The sequence below is a fragment of the Triturus cristatus genome, chromosome 1_1, assembly GCF_964204655.1.
Source record: "Triturus cristatus chromosome 1_1, aTriCri1.1, whole genome shotgun sequence".
In the NCBI taxonomy this organism is placed as follows: Eukaryota; Metazoa; Chordata; class Amphibia; order Caudata; family Salamandridae; genus Triturus; species Triturus cristatus.
This window is the reverse complement of record NC_140579.1, coordinates 122,740,236-122,758,036: the sequence shown is the minus strand read 5'-3', so window position 1 is coordinate 122,758,036 and position 17,801 is coordinate 122,740,236. Positions and strand designations below refer to the sequence as shown.

The 17,801-nt window shown below is 48.1% G+C and overlaps 1 protein-coding gene across 8 annotated transcripts in view; it reads right to left on the bottom strand.

Annotated features, from left to right (window-relative positions):
* EPS8L3 (EPS8 signaling adaptor L3) overlaps nucleotides 1–17,801 on the bottom strand; it is a 183,522-nt gene that overhangs the window by 147,496 nt on the left and 18,225 nt on the right. The window lies entirely within an intron of this gene.

Sequence of the window (17,801 nt, the reverse complement as noted above, 5' to 3'; positions counted from 1 at the left end):
TAGACACGCTTAACTTAAGGCAAGGTGTAAAGTATTTATGCAGTATCAAAACAGAAAAGAAGTGAAAGCAGGCGAAACAATAAAAATCCCAAACCAAACTAGAAAAAGAGAGTACAATTTAATAAACACAGAGAAATTCATTTTTAAACTTTTAAGTAAAAAACAGCACCAAAAGCAAAAGTGCCAATGATACTCAAAGGCCACGGTAGAATGTGATTTCAAGCCAACCACAATGGTGCGTGGGTCAGATAACCAAGCAAGCTCATTCTGGTCAAAGATTGCACCTTCTGACTTAGTCTTCTAAGTTCCAACCAACCACATGAGTGTACTTCTAAGGCCCCCAGAACCTCAGGGGAGGCACTTGGAGACTCACAGACTATCAGGCAGAGAGGCTAATAACAGGGTCCAGTCCAGGCCCAGTTGCTACTGGTCAGTTGGGCACTTCCACGTAAAGACCTCTTGCAGCTTGCTGTCTTTCTGTAGCCACACACGAGGTCATCCAACTGCCCGTTGAAGAAGTCCACGTCTTTCACCTGGGTGCAAGAGAGAGCAGTTCCAGTCCTTCAGGGCTCCTTTCTGGTCACAGTCAGTAGGCCCAGCAGTCTTCTGATCTTCTGCAGGTACTGACCGTGTTTTGAAATGGATGCCTTGAGGTGCCACATTTGTATCTGTCACTAGATAGTGGGTGCAGGTGTCTTCTAGCCTCTCCCTAACCAAAGTGGTAAACATTCCCAGGCCCTGACTTACCTATTTTACAGCAGTTCCTTTTTGCTTTACTGCAAATAGGCCAAAAATGCAATGTGTCAGGGCAAATCCAAGATGGTGAAGGTCTTCGGTCACACTAAACTTGGCTTCTGAGGATTGGGGTGTGAGTCGGGAGAGTACTATGGTAATCCCAGTGTCCTCCCACATCTAACATTAAAATACAGTTTGAAGCTGGCATTGTACTAACAACAAACCCAGAGACAGAAGTCTGGTAGGTCAAGTCAGGGTCCTTCAGCAACTAGACAGGAAAGAAACAAATATTGTCTTGGAATCCTGTTTACTCCCTTTAATGTATACCCCAAGAGTAACATGTGACTCAAAAGGCCTGTCAAGCAGTATTTGTGAAAAGGAGGCACACAGCCCCCACCCTGCATCATGTTGCACTTAGAGGAGTCATCACTGACCATTCAGGTAAGCCTATTGTTTCCTCCAGGAGGTATTTAACACCCTTTTCACGCCAATTAAAGGCTAATCCCTGGCTGGGAACTCCAGAAGCTTATGCTAATTAGTCGTCTTACAGTTCAGGCAGGTAAAGGGTAACTTTTTAAAAGTTACCCTTCCGTAATATATATTTTTTTTTAAATCTGTTTTCACCATTGAATTGGATTTTTAATAGCTAATAAAAATTGCTGTTTAATTGTTTTTCTAGCCGGTCCCTTCCCCAAATTAGCAGTATAGCAGTTAGTTCTATTTTATCTACACTTTGATTTTCTACATAGGATAGGTAGCCCTGTGACAGTGAAAATAGTTTTTCGGGCCTTGTCATAGCTGGGACATAGTAATATTAATTTTCTACCTGCCCCACTTTTAAACACCATGCACCCTACTTTGGGGGCTACAACACTTACTTACATAGGGGTGACTTAATATTCAAAAGGGAGGTTTTCATCTATGAAAAAAGGTTATTATAACAGGTCGCCCTGCAGGTTACACTACAGCAGTCAAGCTACACAGGGTAGGCCTGAAGCCATGTTTGCACTGCAACTGCAGTGAATGGCACAGTAAGTGCTGCAGTCAACAAGTTTCATATTAATTACCTGGTCCAAAGTGCGGTTCCTACTCCATATACTAGGGACATATAGGCAAGTTAAATGTTCCAAAGATGTATGGGCCAAATTAACCATGTTTGAGGAGGAGCACAGGCACTTTACTACTGGTAAGCAGGGGAAACGTTTTTAAAGGCAGCAACAATATGGGATCCAGCAAAAGGCCAAATATCCAGGGTGACCATGAAGAAAAGGCTGATTTCTGACAGCCAGGATTTATATACTCAGTCATAATGAGACATTTTAAGAGAGACTTGAATTAAAATGACAGTGGAAAGGATGCGGTGACATGGGTACATTTCAGAGACCACTGCCAGTTTTACAATTTTTCTGATTTTTGAGCTTGATACTTGGTTTACTGCCACCCATCTCCTAAAAATGTATGGGTACATGATATCTCTGTGATGAATGGCAGAGAATGTGGAAATGGATCTGGCGCGATGTAGTGGACTCGGACGTCCTGGAATACCTTCGCTCTGAATTATCTTTTAGGTCTCCCCGAATCCTATACCGTTTCCCTCCTGAGCTCTCGTGACACAAGGCAAATGACTGTACATGCATGTAAAGGTGATTCTGGGGCAGGTGTATATTAGGGATAGTGAAGTATTATCTCGGGTCTATTGGTCGGCCTTTCAATGCTCGGAGGGCCGCAGTTTGGAGACGAAATCAGACTGAAGGTGAGCTATGATCAAAAAGCTTTTCCCTCCCTGATGGCCTCCTTGTTCCCTCCTTTGTGTGCCAGCAGACCTCTCGCCATTTGATCTTCTGCATTGATGATCAGTGGTCACATAAGTAGTTTCTGGTTAAGTGAGCCTTCCCTATCCCTATTGTTAGATTAGGCCCGTTGATGCTCACACAATGCCATGTTTTAGTTAGCGTTCGAAGCACCATTTTCTTTTTAAACTCCATTTTTAATGCTGATCGAAACTAATCTTTCTTAGTTCTGAGAAATGCCCTTCGCAAAGTTTTGTTTCTGCAATGAAGACTGTTAGTGTCAGCGCATAACTTTCCCACTCGATAAAGGTCCTCTCCCACCTGTCTGGTAGTTTGATCGCAGCCCAGGGTGAAACGGCCTAGGACTGTTCTGAGTTGTGCAAGATACGAGAGCAGAAACCTTTTTTTGTATTTTACTGTCCAGCTACATCTGGCTGGAAAATTCCACTGTGGGCGTGTTCTTAGCTAGCCATGAAATGTACATAATGTATCTCTATGCTTGCTGTTCTTCAGTTCCCTCTGTAGCACTCTTTTGAGACTGTGCAGATGGGGCCCCACTTTGAGCGTATATGAATAAACAGTTATTGGCATATATTCTCCACAGTCTCTTAGACTCTTCATTTGGAAAGGAAGGCCGACAGGTGGTCAGTGGTGACCAGGGTGGCCCTAAGCAGGTCACTTTCTTAAATTGGCGCCCGAACAGGGACTCCTTCGGGTTATGACATCCATTTATAGACAGACTTAGGTACTCCATCTACTAGACAGTATCAGAATCTACCTAATCTAGAAAAACAGGCGTTGATTTCTCTTTCTAAAAATTCTACCATTATCATCAAGCCCGCCGATAAAGGCGGAGCTATTGTGATTCTTAATACTCTGGATTATAGGACAGAGTGTTTGAGACAACTGAGTGATGAGAAATCTTATAAACTTCTTGTCAATGATCCCACAACGAGAATTAAAAAAGAAATAATTGAGTTGGTCAGTGAGGCCAAACTTGAGAGTTGGATTACAGCACATGAGGCCGATTACCTAGTGACTGATCATCCAATAATTCCCTATTTTTACGTGTTACCTAAGGTACATAAGGCACAACGTCCCCCTCCTGGGAGACCGATTATTTCAGGGCTCGGTTCACTTCTTGAACCGTTGTCAACTTTTGTGGATGTTTTTCTAAGGCCCTTAGTCAAGACCATGCCTACGTACCTTCAGGACACTAAAGATGTTTTACAGTTGCTCCCTGGTATTAGCTTTAACATCGAGACGGACTTCCTCGTCAGTTTTGACGTGGAGTCCCTCTATACTTGCATACCACAGACAGAGACACTTGAAGCAATCAGAGGGTTGCTAGAAGACAATCCAACTGGTTTGAGTTCGCCAGTCAACTTCATCATGGAATGTGCCATGCTGGCCATGACCGAAAACGTTTTTAAATACGAAGACCAGATTTATCTTCAGGTATCCGGTACTTCGATGGGCAGTGTTTTTGCCCCCAGCCTGGCCAATCTGTATGTTCTTTTTTTTTCGCAGTAGCACCTGGTATAGGTCCTGATGAAAGCCTGACCCACGCTTGGGCAGTATGGCTGAAAGATGTCGACCACTTTTTTCACTGTCACCAGAGCGGCTTTAAATCCATACCGCTGGCGCTCTGGTTTTAATCCTGGCAAAGGGTGTATATGAATAAATGCTCTATTGTACAACCCTTATCCAGTTTTATTTAACACTGTTGCACTTATATATTTTTTGCGCTGCGCCTTCACTCATACTTTTGTTTTTCACATGAGGATTTAGGATATCCTATTTGATATTCAAAACATCCCTGAGCTCCTCTCTCTAGTTGAGAGGGTTGTAGCCCTCCAAGGAACTAGGTTACCCTTGGAGAGGAGAATCCCCATGATGAAGCATGTCACCTTCGTGGTGAGTGAGGGATTTTGTCCTAACAAGGGAAATGCCCTTTGGTGTTCTTAGGTGTGCATTTTGTGATTCTGTCTGAATAGATTATACACCCATCTGTAGCTTTTTTGAGCACATATTTTCTTAGTTATCTGTTTAGACCCATGGATTTCGTACTGTTTGTTGCAATCTGTATGTTCACCTGTTTGAACAAAACTACGTTCTCAACAATAACAACCCGTTTCGTGAGCGTATTGTTGAATGGAAACCCTATATATTTTCGCCATATGGAGGGGCGATCTCGATACTCTGAATGCCTTCCATGCTTGGCTCAATAACCAGAACAACTTTCTCAATTTCACTATGGAAGCTAACAAGCTAAGTTTGCCGTTTCTGGATCTTTGCATTTTTCCAGTTGACAATGGTCTTGGGAGTGAATTATACACGAAACCCATGGCCAGGAATTCTATTCTATCATATGACAGTTTTCACCCCAAATCGCTAAGGGCCGGTCTACCATTTGGGCAATTCCTTAGGTTAAGACGGAACTGTTCCACTATGGAAAATTATAGGAAGCATGCTGATTCATTGTCTCAAAACCTACAAGCTAGACAATATCCCTCGAAACGTATACGGCAATCGTATAAACGTGCTTCGAACAACAACCGCAAAACCCTATTGGAACCTGCTGTACCCAAAACTCCCCTGAACAGATTAACCTGTGTGAACACTTTCAGTACCCAATCCAATCAAATACAAAAAATCATACGGAAACATTGGTGAATCCTAAATATTGGACAGGTCCATCTTCCACCTCCATTATTCTCCTGCAAGAGGAGTGCCAATTTGCGTGATACACTGGTCCACACACGTCCAAGGAGTATGGCTGTTGCCCCTACTAACACTCTCTGGAATATGCCACCTGTACAGGGACATTTTGCATGTGGTGGTTGTGCCGTTTGTCCACAAACACAGCACACCACCGAGATTGACATTGGCACTTGTAAACCCTGGCGACAAAAAAAACACACAAATTGCAATAGTGACAAGGTGATTTACTTAATCACATGTCCGTGTAATAAGAGATATGTGGGGATGACAACCAGGAAAGTTAAATTGAGAATCATGGAACACAAGAGTACTATCAGGTGTCAAAGACAATAGACTCGCCTGACTAGTCATTTTGTGGAACTACATCATAAACCTGATGAAATAACGTGGACTATCCTCGAACAACCCTTCATTCCCACACATATCACTGATGTATCAAACTTTTTATTCAAGAAGGAACAGCGCTGGGTGTTGAAATTAAAAAGTAATGAGGTGGGGCTTAATGACGATATTCCTTGGACCCTGCTGCGATAAAGCCTTTGACTGATCTGTACAAACAGCCTGTTGCCTATAGTAGATGTTTGGTGATATAGCTTGCACTTACATCTACAGTTTTCAGTTATCAGTAACATCTGCTAAATTGATACTCAGGTTTTTGGCTAGCCTCCTTCATTTCTTGTTGTCATTAAGGGACAAGATTGTCCCTCTTGAGGCGATTCAATAGCTGTCACACACATTCCCCTTTTGTAACTGTCGAGTCCAACCGACCATATTTTAGCAGTGGGTTGGTCACTTTTTCTATGAATTTCATCAAGTTTCGATGGAGGCTACATGGTGTTATTATTGCTATTTTTGTTCATTAACCCCTTCGCCGCGGCACGAATTCTGCCGCGGCGCTGGGGGTGTTCGGGGTCAGTGCGGCGCCGCCATGCTCGTGACGGAACCACGCCGTCATGAGTCACGGGCGAGCTGTGCTCATGACGGAGTGGTTCCGTCACGACTCCGCTCACTTGCATTGTTCACCCGCACAGGCGGGGAATCAGTGCCGCATGGGCGGAGCGGCCGCCAACGGCCGCAGCATGACGGAACCACTCCGTCATGAGCACACGGCGCCCGTGGCTCATGACTGAGTGGTTCCGTCATGAGCAGGCAAGGGGTTAAACTTACACTTGATGTGGATGGATAATGACCCGTTTTTGCTGCCCTGGCGGTTTCTTTTATCCCATCAAGTTTCACCATTGTTCGGTGACATGTAGACATGTGCTCGAGTTTTTAAGCAAGTGCTGTACACTACAGGTTTACGGTTATTGAATTGATCGGTTGTCTTCATATACACTTTTTGACAACCGGATTGTTTTTCAATATATACACTCGCGGCCGGTGAGAATATTTAGGTCTGACACCGTTAAACTACAGTTCCCAGAATGCCTAGACGTGTACACGCATACGACGTTAAAGTACCCTAGTCACGTGACGGGGGTCACGTTTACGTTGCGCTTGGCTGCTTCCAATTGAGTGGCTTTTCTCGAGCCCTTCCTATATAACTGACGTACCTGTGGCTGTCCGGTTACCACTCGTAACGACCAGGAAGAAGGTCCGGGGTAACGACGGACAGGTAGGACGGTTTTCACCTCGTTACCATAAAAGCTTGTGTGCTAGTCCCGTGGGCCTCTGGTACAACTTTGCATGTATTTCAGGTAGCTGGCTCGATGTTTTCACGGGACCACCCGTTTGTTGGTATATCTTCAGATTTCTTAGAGATTTTTGGATTAATTTGAAAAGTGGTCATTATGCTCTTTGAGTTGTATTCCCCCTCTTTAAGTAAAACCTTCTGACACTTACCCGTGTGTATCAACGAAGGTTGCTTGACCTGTGATGTGCCATTTAGGATTAGAACAGCACTAGTCAAAGCCTTGTTCAATACTTGGTTTAGGACGTGTATATATCCACTTGGCGGAGTGATTCCTCTTTTGTGTTGTCTCTCTTTATGTTAGTGGACAGCTCTGCTTTGGAGAGGAATTAAGTTCTTGGTTCCTCCATGGCATTAGCTTTTCTTCTTTTTTCTTTGTTTTTAGAGCGTTGCTTCACGCCCTGAGTTGTTACCAGGAGTGGAGCATGTATCCCTTACTGATTGCGGGTAAGGAGGCCATTTGTTGACCCCGTCATGACAAATGTTTATTAAACATACAGTTGTCTTAAGTAACTGAGTATTCTGACACAAGCCAGCTTATGTTATTTATGTTTTCTCCTGTTTATATTTTATCAACAGGTGATTACTTTGTGTCCCTACAGTTCCGCCTATCTGTGGATAAGCAGGTATACCTGTAGGTTGTATCGTTCCATTTATGATTATGTTTTTGTTCTTATGAATGAAATGAATGAATGAATGAATATAAGTTTTTGATGACGGGAGGGCCTTTATTATGAAGGATTTTGTGTGCGATACAAAGGGTCTTAAAGTGTATTCTCTCTTGTATTGAAAGCCAATGGAGTGTCTTCAGGGCAGGCTTGGCTGATCAGCAGTTATTAATGCCAGTGAGTAGCCTGGCGGCTGAGTTTTGGACAACCTGAAGTTTGGAAATGACTGCTCTAGGCTCGCTCAGATAAAGGGCATTGCCATAGTCCAACCTGGAAAGGACGAGTGCCTAAACTACAAGCTTTCTTGAATGGGCAGGCAAAAGAGGGAGTACTTTACGTAAGGTGCAAAGCATACCATAGCAAGTGGCAGCCGTTTTCCTTGCTTGGGTTCTGAAAGTGAGGTCATGGTCAATCCATATGCCCAAGCTTTTTATTTCCTGTTTGGGTCATGGTGCAGGCCCCATACATGATGGCCATGAGTTGCTGGGATTGAAGCTTGCTTGATTGCCCAGCAGCATGAGTTCGGTTTTTCACCATTAAGCTTAAGGTGAGAGAAACTCATCCAGCTGGTAACTTCTTTAAGACATGAGCAGAGATTGGTGGAAGACTGCTCTTCCTGATTCAGGGCCACAATGAGCTGGGTGTCGTCTGCGTAGGTGACCAGTTGGATTCCAAAACGGGCAACTATCTGTGCTAGTGGGGACATGTAAACATTAAAAAGAGTGGGGCTCAGGGAGGAACCCTGAGGTACACCGCATTGGAGAGGAACTGGTTGGGACCGGATGTTCCCTTCAAATACCTGGAAGAATCTTTCTTCCAGGAATGACTCCAGCCAAGACAGGGCTTTACCTGTTACTCCCACATTTCTGAGACGGTGAATCAGAATACGATGGTTCACCGTGTCAAAGGCTGCACTTAGATCTAGGAGGATGATGGCTGAGGATCCTCCAGCATCCAGAATCTTCCGTGACTCTTCCAATACCGCTATTAATGCAGTTTCGGTGCCCTGGCCAGGGCGAAAGCCTGTCTGTGAGGAGTGGAGCAGGTTGAAGGTTTCTAAGTGGGCGGAGAGTGCATGGTTAACATATTTTTCTGCGACCTTGCTGATGCCGGGGAGTAGTGAAATGGGGCGATAATTGCCCAATTCAAAGGGGTCCAGGTGGGGTTTCTTTAAAAGCGCCCTCACCATGGTATTTTTCCAATCTCGAGGGACTATGCCTGAGGCTAAGGAGGCATTGACTTATGTGTTTGGTGATTTTGCACTTTACTCATAACAATTGCAGTAGTAGTACAATTTGGTCCTGATGAAAGCCACAATCACATTTTAGATTTCAGTTGGCTGAAACATGTAGACCGTATTTTTCATTGACGTGTTCGGAAAACTTCCGTAGACACGCTCTCGTCTTTTTTGACTTTTATGCTTTGACACCTTTAGATACTGAATAAATACATTTTTCTATTGGTAGTTAATTTTAAACTTGTTGTTCACACACACTGCATTTTATTTTTCACCACACTGTAGGCAGCTACTCGTTGCTAGGATAGTTTATCCTCCACTGTATATTCAAAAAACATCCGTGAGCTCCTCCTTTTTATACTAAGTAAAGGAGTTGTAGCTCCTTAACTGCACTAGGTGCCGTTAAAGGAGGTCCCAGATGATGAAGCATGCCACTTCGGTGGGTGATGGGACTTTGTCCTTCTCTTAAGGACTCCCTGTGTTTAAATATGCTAGCTTTGTTTCACTAGTTCTCAGTTTGGCTTCAGTAGACTCAGGGATTTTGTGTTGATACAGATTTAATGAATTGGGGATTTGTCCGTGCCGGTCTGTAAACTTCCCTTAGACCCTCTAACCAATCGTTTTTTCAAGTCATGCTTTTTAGGTGACATACCTTCCCCATGAGTACCTGTTGTTTGTGGTCTCAGATTGCTGCCACTTGTTATCTAAATCGGCTGCTATTCCTTATTGCATTTTGCACACTACAGTTGTTTGCTCAGTTTTAAATTGATTAGTTTTAAATCCATTGTAAGATATATTTGGTTTTATTCCTTACATGGCCATCTTCACTTATCTGTTCCTCACTTCGCCCTCGGCCCTGGCGGAACCCGGATGTTAGCGGGTCCGCATCGCACAGGGGTTGACGCGCTAGTCTTTTTCCCTACCGGAAACTATATAAAACGCGCTGGGGCGGCCGCGCCGAAGTTGCGCCAAAGGCGAGCGCGTCTGCGCCCGTCGGCGCCCGGACCTCAACCAGCACCAGAACCCCTGGTCGATCGAATACCGAGATATATAGCAGGGAACAGTTGCTGTTCTTAGATTCAGAACCATGTAAGTTACATGATTTGATCCCACTTGGTAAAAATGTGAACAAGTTTGTGTGCCCTAACTGCTCCTTTCGTCTGGGATGTTCAACTGTTGAAAGGGTGGAGGGTTTGGAGGACGGAGTCATGGGAAATCAACCCGGCTATCCGTCCAGGCAAGATGAGGTTAGAAACTCTAAACTTGCTCAAGAAAAATATCTGCAATGTGTCTTGGTAAATGTACAATCTTTGGGGAAACATAAATACCAGATCGAAGACATGATTCAAAGTACGAGCACGGACCTAATTTTTCTTACCGAGACATGGACAGACAACGCTTCGTGCCCAGACTGGAATATAACCATGCCAAAGGGCTATGCAGTTACCTCACAGGATAGGGAGGGGGGGAGAGATGGGGGCATAGCTATTATTCATAGGGAGCATTTAAAACTGCGTGTAGACACTATTAGGGATTTTCCGGCAGAAGCCCTACATTTTACCATTAATATTAATAATACTCTGAATTTTCAGGGTCTACTAATTTGTCATCCTCCCGGACCTAAGGCCTCATTTGCACAGACTCTAATGACCCATTTAGAATCCTACACAGACTCTGCCCCGTTTATGATTCTCGGGGATTTTAACTACCATTTGGAACTTGCTGATAATTTAGATACAGGTAGATTATTGGACAACCTGGCAACCTTTGGTTTCACCCAGTTGGTTTTAGAGCCCACTCATCAGGCCGGTCACATTATAGATGGCGTCTTTTCGAATAATTCTGAGACGCTCGTGTCAAAAGTTGTACCTCTTCCATAGACAGACCACTATGCGATCCACTTTAAGATCAGGGTCCCGCTGCTAACTCAGAAAACACAAGTAAAACCAACCAAGGTAAAGACCAGACGTTGGAACAAAGTCCATGCCAACGATATGATAGCAGCCCTTGGTCAAGGTCCCCTGTCACTGGCTAAAAATAACAATGAGGCAGCCTCTGAGTTTAATAACTGGCTCCGGACAGCGGCTGACTAGGTAGCCCCAGAAAAATTGTCAACAGTTAGGAGACTTAAGCCTTCGTCCCCTTGGTATAATCCACAATTGAAGAGTCTAAAGGTAAAATGTCGAACTGCTGAGCGTCAGTGGAGGCAAGATTATGGTAATGCTATGAAAATAAACTATAATCTTGCTCTCCAACAATATAAAGAGGCAATTATTGCGGCAAAAAAGTCGTTCTATACCACTAAAATTGAGGAAGCTGGCAATTCCTCTAAGGAGCTTTTTAGAACGGTAAATCTGCTCTCTAAATCACAGCTGGGCAGCACCTTCCATCCGAATCAAACTATGTGCAATAAACTAGCAACCTTTTTCAGAATAAAGTTCAAGTTATCTATGATAACCTTCTGAAAGCACGAATGGTCCCAGATAAATTAAATCTATTACAAATGAAGATAGAACTATCTGATGTGGAGTTAACCAGATTTCCAGCGATCAGTAAAGATGAGGTTTGTAAACTCCTCCTCTCTATGAAATCTGGATCACCTAAAGACCCTTGTACTGCTATGGTGCTGTATTCGGTCGCCAGCAGAATTGGCGACGAACTGACGCCGTTAATTAATCAAGTATTGGAGTCTGGTAGTTATCCAGCAGGCTGGAAAAGTGCCACGATTAGACCTATTCTTAAAAAACCTACTTTAGATCCTAAGGAGCCTAAGAACTATCGACCGATTGCCGGTCTGCCTATAGTGGCTAAGATTCTAGAGAAATCAATGACCAAGACACTGATGGATCATCTGGACACTAATGATTTATTGGATCCAACTCAACATGGTTTTCGATCTAACCATTCGACCGAATCAGCCTTAATTGTAGCAGCCGAGGAGATCCGGAGAACAGTTGATAGTGGGGGTAATGCAGTTCTTGTATTACTTGACCTGTCGGCAGCCTTCCACACTGTGAACCACACAGTGTTAGTGCAGTGGCTGCGGGAGGTAGGGATCGAGGGTTCGGCTCTGTCCCTCCTATCCTCATTCCTGGAGGGGAGAGTACAGAGCCTGTACTGGGAGGGCCTGCAGTCAGGTAGCTTTTATCTGCCCTATGGGGTTCCCCAGGGATCAGCATTATCACCAACGATATTTAATATCTATATGCTGCCCCTGGCCAGTCTCATTAGGAAGCATGGTTTTGCTTTAGTGTCATATGCAGATGACTCCCAGCTCATAATCTCAATTGCTAAACAGCCTGAAGATACAGCCATCAGGTTCCACACCTGTTTAGAGGAGATTATGACCGGGATGAACCACACCTTCCTAAAAATTAATACGGATAAGACGGAGGTTATCGAGTTTGGCTAGGGGCAACCCCAGTGGGATGCTTCTTGGTGGCCAACGACAGCTGGAGAATGCCCCAGTCCGGCTCCTAAGGTTAGAAACCTGGGAGTTATTTTCGACCGTCAACTAACCTTCTCTGCCCAGGTAAACAGCCTCACCTCTTCCTGTTTCTTTTTAATTAAAACCTTGAGGAAGATATTTCCCTTTATCGGGAAGGAATTACAGAAGACAGTGGTAGTGGCTCTTCTGTTGTCCAAGTTAGATTATTGTAATGGCCTGCTACTGGGGACCAACAAATTCCAAATGAGCAGGTCACAATCATTACAAAATGCCGCCGCCAGATTACTCCTAAACATACCAAGAGGTCAACCAACCTCCGCTGGAATCCGAGCCCTTCATTGGCTTCCCATCCAGCGGCGAGTTGATATCAAGGCCCTATGCTTGGTCCACAAGGCATTTTATGGTGGAGGAGCCAAGGCCATTCAAAATATGTTCAGACCCTATACTCCAGCTCGTTCACTAAGATCCAGCACGTCGGGTCTTCTCCATATTGATAGGATCAGGACGGTGAGATGGGGTGGGAGAGCTTTTTCCCACTGCGCAGCGAAGCTTTGGAACTCATTGCCAACAGCCATGCGTTTTCAATCAAACAGACTAGTATTTAGGAAAGAATTGAAGACCTGGCTGTTTGCCATAACATAGGCGTATGATATAGGCTGCCCCATCCATGGTGGAGGTGGTGACCGCCCCCACCACAGATTCCCTCACCACCACCTTTGAACAGTGCCCCTCAAGTCTCCATAACCACTGTCTTTCAGATGCATTTAATTAGGTATATAGTAGCACTCATGCCAGTGTAGGGTGTCAGAGCACTCCGCATCACACACAGCTTACACAGAGACAATCAATCATACGTATGTGTATCAGGTATGGGAAATGTGACAAGTTGAAGGAGTCACATGTCATCCATACTATTAGGCAGTATAGTTTAAAAGTGCTGGGTCTGGAGAAGCATAAACTCAGAATTGAAAATGGAATACCCGTGTGTTCTCTTTAATGACAAAAATCGATTTCTACCCAAATCAACCCTTTTTGTAACATTAATCTATGCTTTAATGTATACTTTGCAGTGTGCATGCAGTTCTTTTATGACAGTTAATAATTCACTGTTGTATATTAGGAATTTAACTTTTAAATTACAAGTAACAAAAATACGTCTCTTAGAAAAGCAGTGACCCACTGACCTATTTACATTATATGCCCTTTGTGATCTGCATGGTACATGTTCTTTGCAGCAGGCACATTAACCCTCTGAGCTACCTTTCCATGAGTCAGAACTTCCACTAGACAAATGTCCGATCTACCTCCAGGAAGAACAATAATCATCAGAGTTATCTGATACTTTTATTGCTGCCTGGAAATTACTAGAGGCAAGGAACGCGAAGGAGGTGCTTTTAAAAGCAAAATAAACCTGCTAACAGGGCGCCCTGAAGTCAGCACCAGCTGCTGTGGCACCGGTCGCACCACCCTAGAGCTTGGCCCTGCTGTCACTAAACACTCAAATAGAGAAGATCTGGACCATTTGTGTTGTTTTGTTATCAATCTTGAAGGAAATCTTTGCACATCTGCAAGACAACTGGTCTCCTGTGAGCAGTGCTACCGTCTGGTCTCACGTGGCCTGCGAGTATGCCCTTTACCTTTGGCTTAGCAGATTCAAAACATGGTGGCCCGATGGGCTACCGGGCTACCTAAACTCAGCCATGTTTGAGACACTCTGTGTCCTCTCCATTGGCTCTCATTAAAACAGAGAATTCAATTCAAGGTGCTATGCCTGATGCCCTGGGCCTGCCACCACACTGGCCCTGATGCCCTGGGCCTGCCACCACACTGGCCCTGATGCCCTGGGCCTGCCACCACACTGGCCCTGATGCCCTGGGCCTGCCACCACACTGGCCCTGATGCCCTGGGCCTGCCACCACACTGGCCCTGATGCCCTGGGCCTGCCACCACACTGGCCCTGATGCCCTGGGCCTGCCACCACACTGGCTCTGATGCCCTGGGCCTGCCACCACACTGGCCCTGATGCCCTGGGCCTGCCACCACACTGGCCCTGATGCCCTGGGCCTGCCACCACACTGGCCCTGATGCCCTGGGCCTGCCACCACACTGGCCCTGGTGCCCTGGGCCTGCCACCACACTGGCTCTGATGCCCTGGGCCTGCCACCACACTGGCCCTGATGCCCTGGGCCTGCCACCACACTGGCCCTGATGCCCTGGGCCTGCCACCACACTGGCTCTGATGCCCTGGGCCTGCCACCACACTGGCCCTGATGCCCTGGGCCTGCCACCACACTGGCCCTGATGCCCTGGGCCTGCCACCACACTGGCCCTGATGCCCTGGGCCTGCCACCACACTGGCTCTGATGCCCTGGGCCTGCCACCACACTGGCCCTGATGCCCTGGGCCTGCCACCACACTGGCCCTGATGCCCTGGGCCTGCCACCACACTGGCCCTGATGCCCTGGGCCTGCCACCACACTGGCCCTGATGCCCTGGGCCTGCCACCACACTGGCCCTGGTGCCCTGGGCCTGCCACCACACTGGCACTGATGCCCTGGGCCTGCCACCACACTGGCCCTGATGCACTGCGCCTGCCACCACACTGGCCCTGATGCCCTGGGCCTGCCACAACACTGGCCCTGATGCCCTGGGCCTGCCACCACACTGGCCCTGATGCCCTGCGCCTGCCACCACACTGGCCCTGATGCCCTGGGCCTGCCACCACACTGGCCCTGATGCCCTGCGCCTGCCACCACACTGGCCCTGATGCCCTGGGCCTGCCACCACACTGGCCCTGATGCCCTGGGCCTGCCACCACACTGGCTCTGATGCCCTGGGCCTGCCACCACACTGGCCCTGATGCCCTGGGCCTGCCACCACACTGGCCCTGATGCCCTGGGCCTGCCACCACACTGGCCCTGATGCCCTGGGCCTGCCACCACACTGGCTCTGATGCCCTGGGCCTGCCACCACACTGGCCCTGATGCCCTGGGCCTGCCACCACACTGGCCCTGGTGCCCTGGGCCTGCCACCACACTGGCCCTGATGCCCTGGGCCTGCCACCACACTGGCCCTGGTGCCCTGGGCCTGCCACCACACTGGCTCTGATGCCCTGGGCCTGCCACCACACTGGCCCTGATGCCCTGGGCCTGCCACCACACTGGCCCTGATGCCCTGGGCCTGCCACCACACTGGCTCTGATGCCCTGGGCCTGCCACCACACTGGCCCTGATGCCCTGGGCCTGCCACCACACTGGCCCTGATGCCCTGGGCCTGCCACCACACTGGCCCTGATGCCCTGGGCCTGCCACCACACTGGCTCTGATGCCCTGGGCCTGCCACCACACTGGCCCTGATGCCCTGGGCCTGCCACCACACTGGCCCTGATGCCCTGGGCCTGCCACCACACTGGCCCTGATGCCCTGGGCCTGCCACCACACTGGCCCTGGTGCCCTGGGCCTGCCACCACACTGGCACTGATGCCCTGGGCCTGCCACCACACTGGCCCTGATGCACTGCGCCTGCCACCACACTGGCCCTGATGCCCTGGGCCTGCCACAACACTGGCCCTGATGCCCTGGGCCTGCCACCACACTGGCCCTGATGCCCTGCGCCTGCCACCACACTGGCCCTGATGCCCTGGGCCTGCCACCACACTGGCCCTGATGCCCTGCGCCTGCCACCACACTGGCCCTGATGCCCTGGGCCTGCCACCACACTGGCCCTGATGCCCTGGGCCTGCCACCACACTGGCTCTGATGCCCTGGGCCTGCCACCACACTGGCCCTGATGCCCTGCGCCTGCCACCACACTGGCCCTGATGCCCTGCGCCTGCCACCACACTGGCCCTGATGCCCTGGGCCTGCCACCACACTGGCCCTGATGCCCTGGGCCTGCCACCACACTGGCTCTGATGCCCTGGGCCTGCCACCACACTGGCCCTGATGCCCTGGGCCTGCCACCACACTGGCCCTGATGCCCTGGGCCTGCCACCACACTGGCCCTGATGCCCTGGGCCTGCCACCACACTGGCCCTGATGCCCTGCGCCTGCCACCACACTGGCCCTGATGCCCTGGGCCTGCCACCACACTGGCCCTGATGCCCTGGGCCTGCCACCACACTGGCCCTGATGCCCTGCGCCTGCCACCACACTGGCTCTGATGCCCTGGGCCTGCCACCACACTGGCCCTGATGCCCTGGGCCTGCCACCACACTGGCCCTGATGCCCTGCGCCTGCCACCACACTGGCCCTGAGCACATATCCCTGCTAGTGACACAGCAGACTCCAGTCAGATCTCTCGCTCATAAAGCTCCATTTTGAACATGTTGGTTGGAATATCTTTTACTTTCTGGGTCGTTCTCTTTTGAATAACCTGACACAGAAATGGTGCATGCTTGTTTCAGATGCCATATGTCAACTTATTTGTTTCTGCTCACCCACTCCTTTCTTTTCTTTTCTTTTCTTTGTCCCTGCCCATGCTAGCGCCATGATGCCCACAAGTGTAAGTTGCATTTTATAAATAAATAAATAATGTGGTCAGGCTAGGCTTCAAAGACGTTCTCCAGTACAAGATTGGCACTATGTATCGACCTTTGGAAGATGACAGGGGCATTCTTTAACTCAGTGGGGTGGGAAACTTTGTTTTCATTTCTTGCAGCAGGGGCGGACATTGGAATGAGTTACATCATTCAGGCCACTACAGTCTGTACAAAAATGCATGTGTCCCCGCCTTAGGAACTACAATGGCTAAAGCCACAGGGCTCAGCTGTGCCCCCTGTGACCGCTCTATGAAGTTCACATCCGGCCTCTCAGCTTCTCTTCTGTGCTGGGCTGTTCTCAAGCTCTGCTCCTTCCGGTGTCCATGTCCCACAGGTCCACAGGCATCAATCCTGTGGCCAGTGAAAACAGGCCTGAGGGCTCTCATCGTCCAGTGCAGCGTCCTTCCTGTGGACATATGTCCCATATGTGCAGAGATTTACTCCCTGGGGTCTCACCTCCCGGGTGGCAGGCCTCAGGTGGCGGCGTTCATGGCTTCTTTAACTTGTGGAGTAGGGGGGCGTGGATGATGCGCCCCAACACATGTTCAAAAGTGCTTCAAGTGCACAGTTCTTTGAGAGTGCGGCACGAACTCACCCCTTCTGGAGCCGCCATCAGTTACAAAGTCTCTAACTCTGGCAGGCTTCCCATGTCGATCACCCCGTCTCCAACATATAGTCCCGACCCCCCTGTGACAAGGCAGGCATCTTTAATGTCTGCATGACAGGCTCCTTTACGGCTTCACCTATATAAAGGACCCTGAAGCTAGAGGGGCTTCCCGTTAACTCGGGGTCTTCTTTCAGTGACAACTGTCAGAACAAGTCAGAACAACACCTAGCCATCCAGAAATGATATATTAATTTTTCACTCCACTAAACCCTTCTTCAGAGCATCAGTGTTCCATTGTGTTGCACGACGAACAATCGTTTCTCAGAATATATCGCTTAATACAGACCCTACACAATTCTACA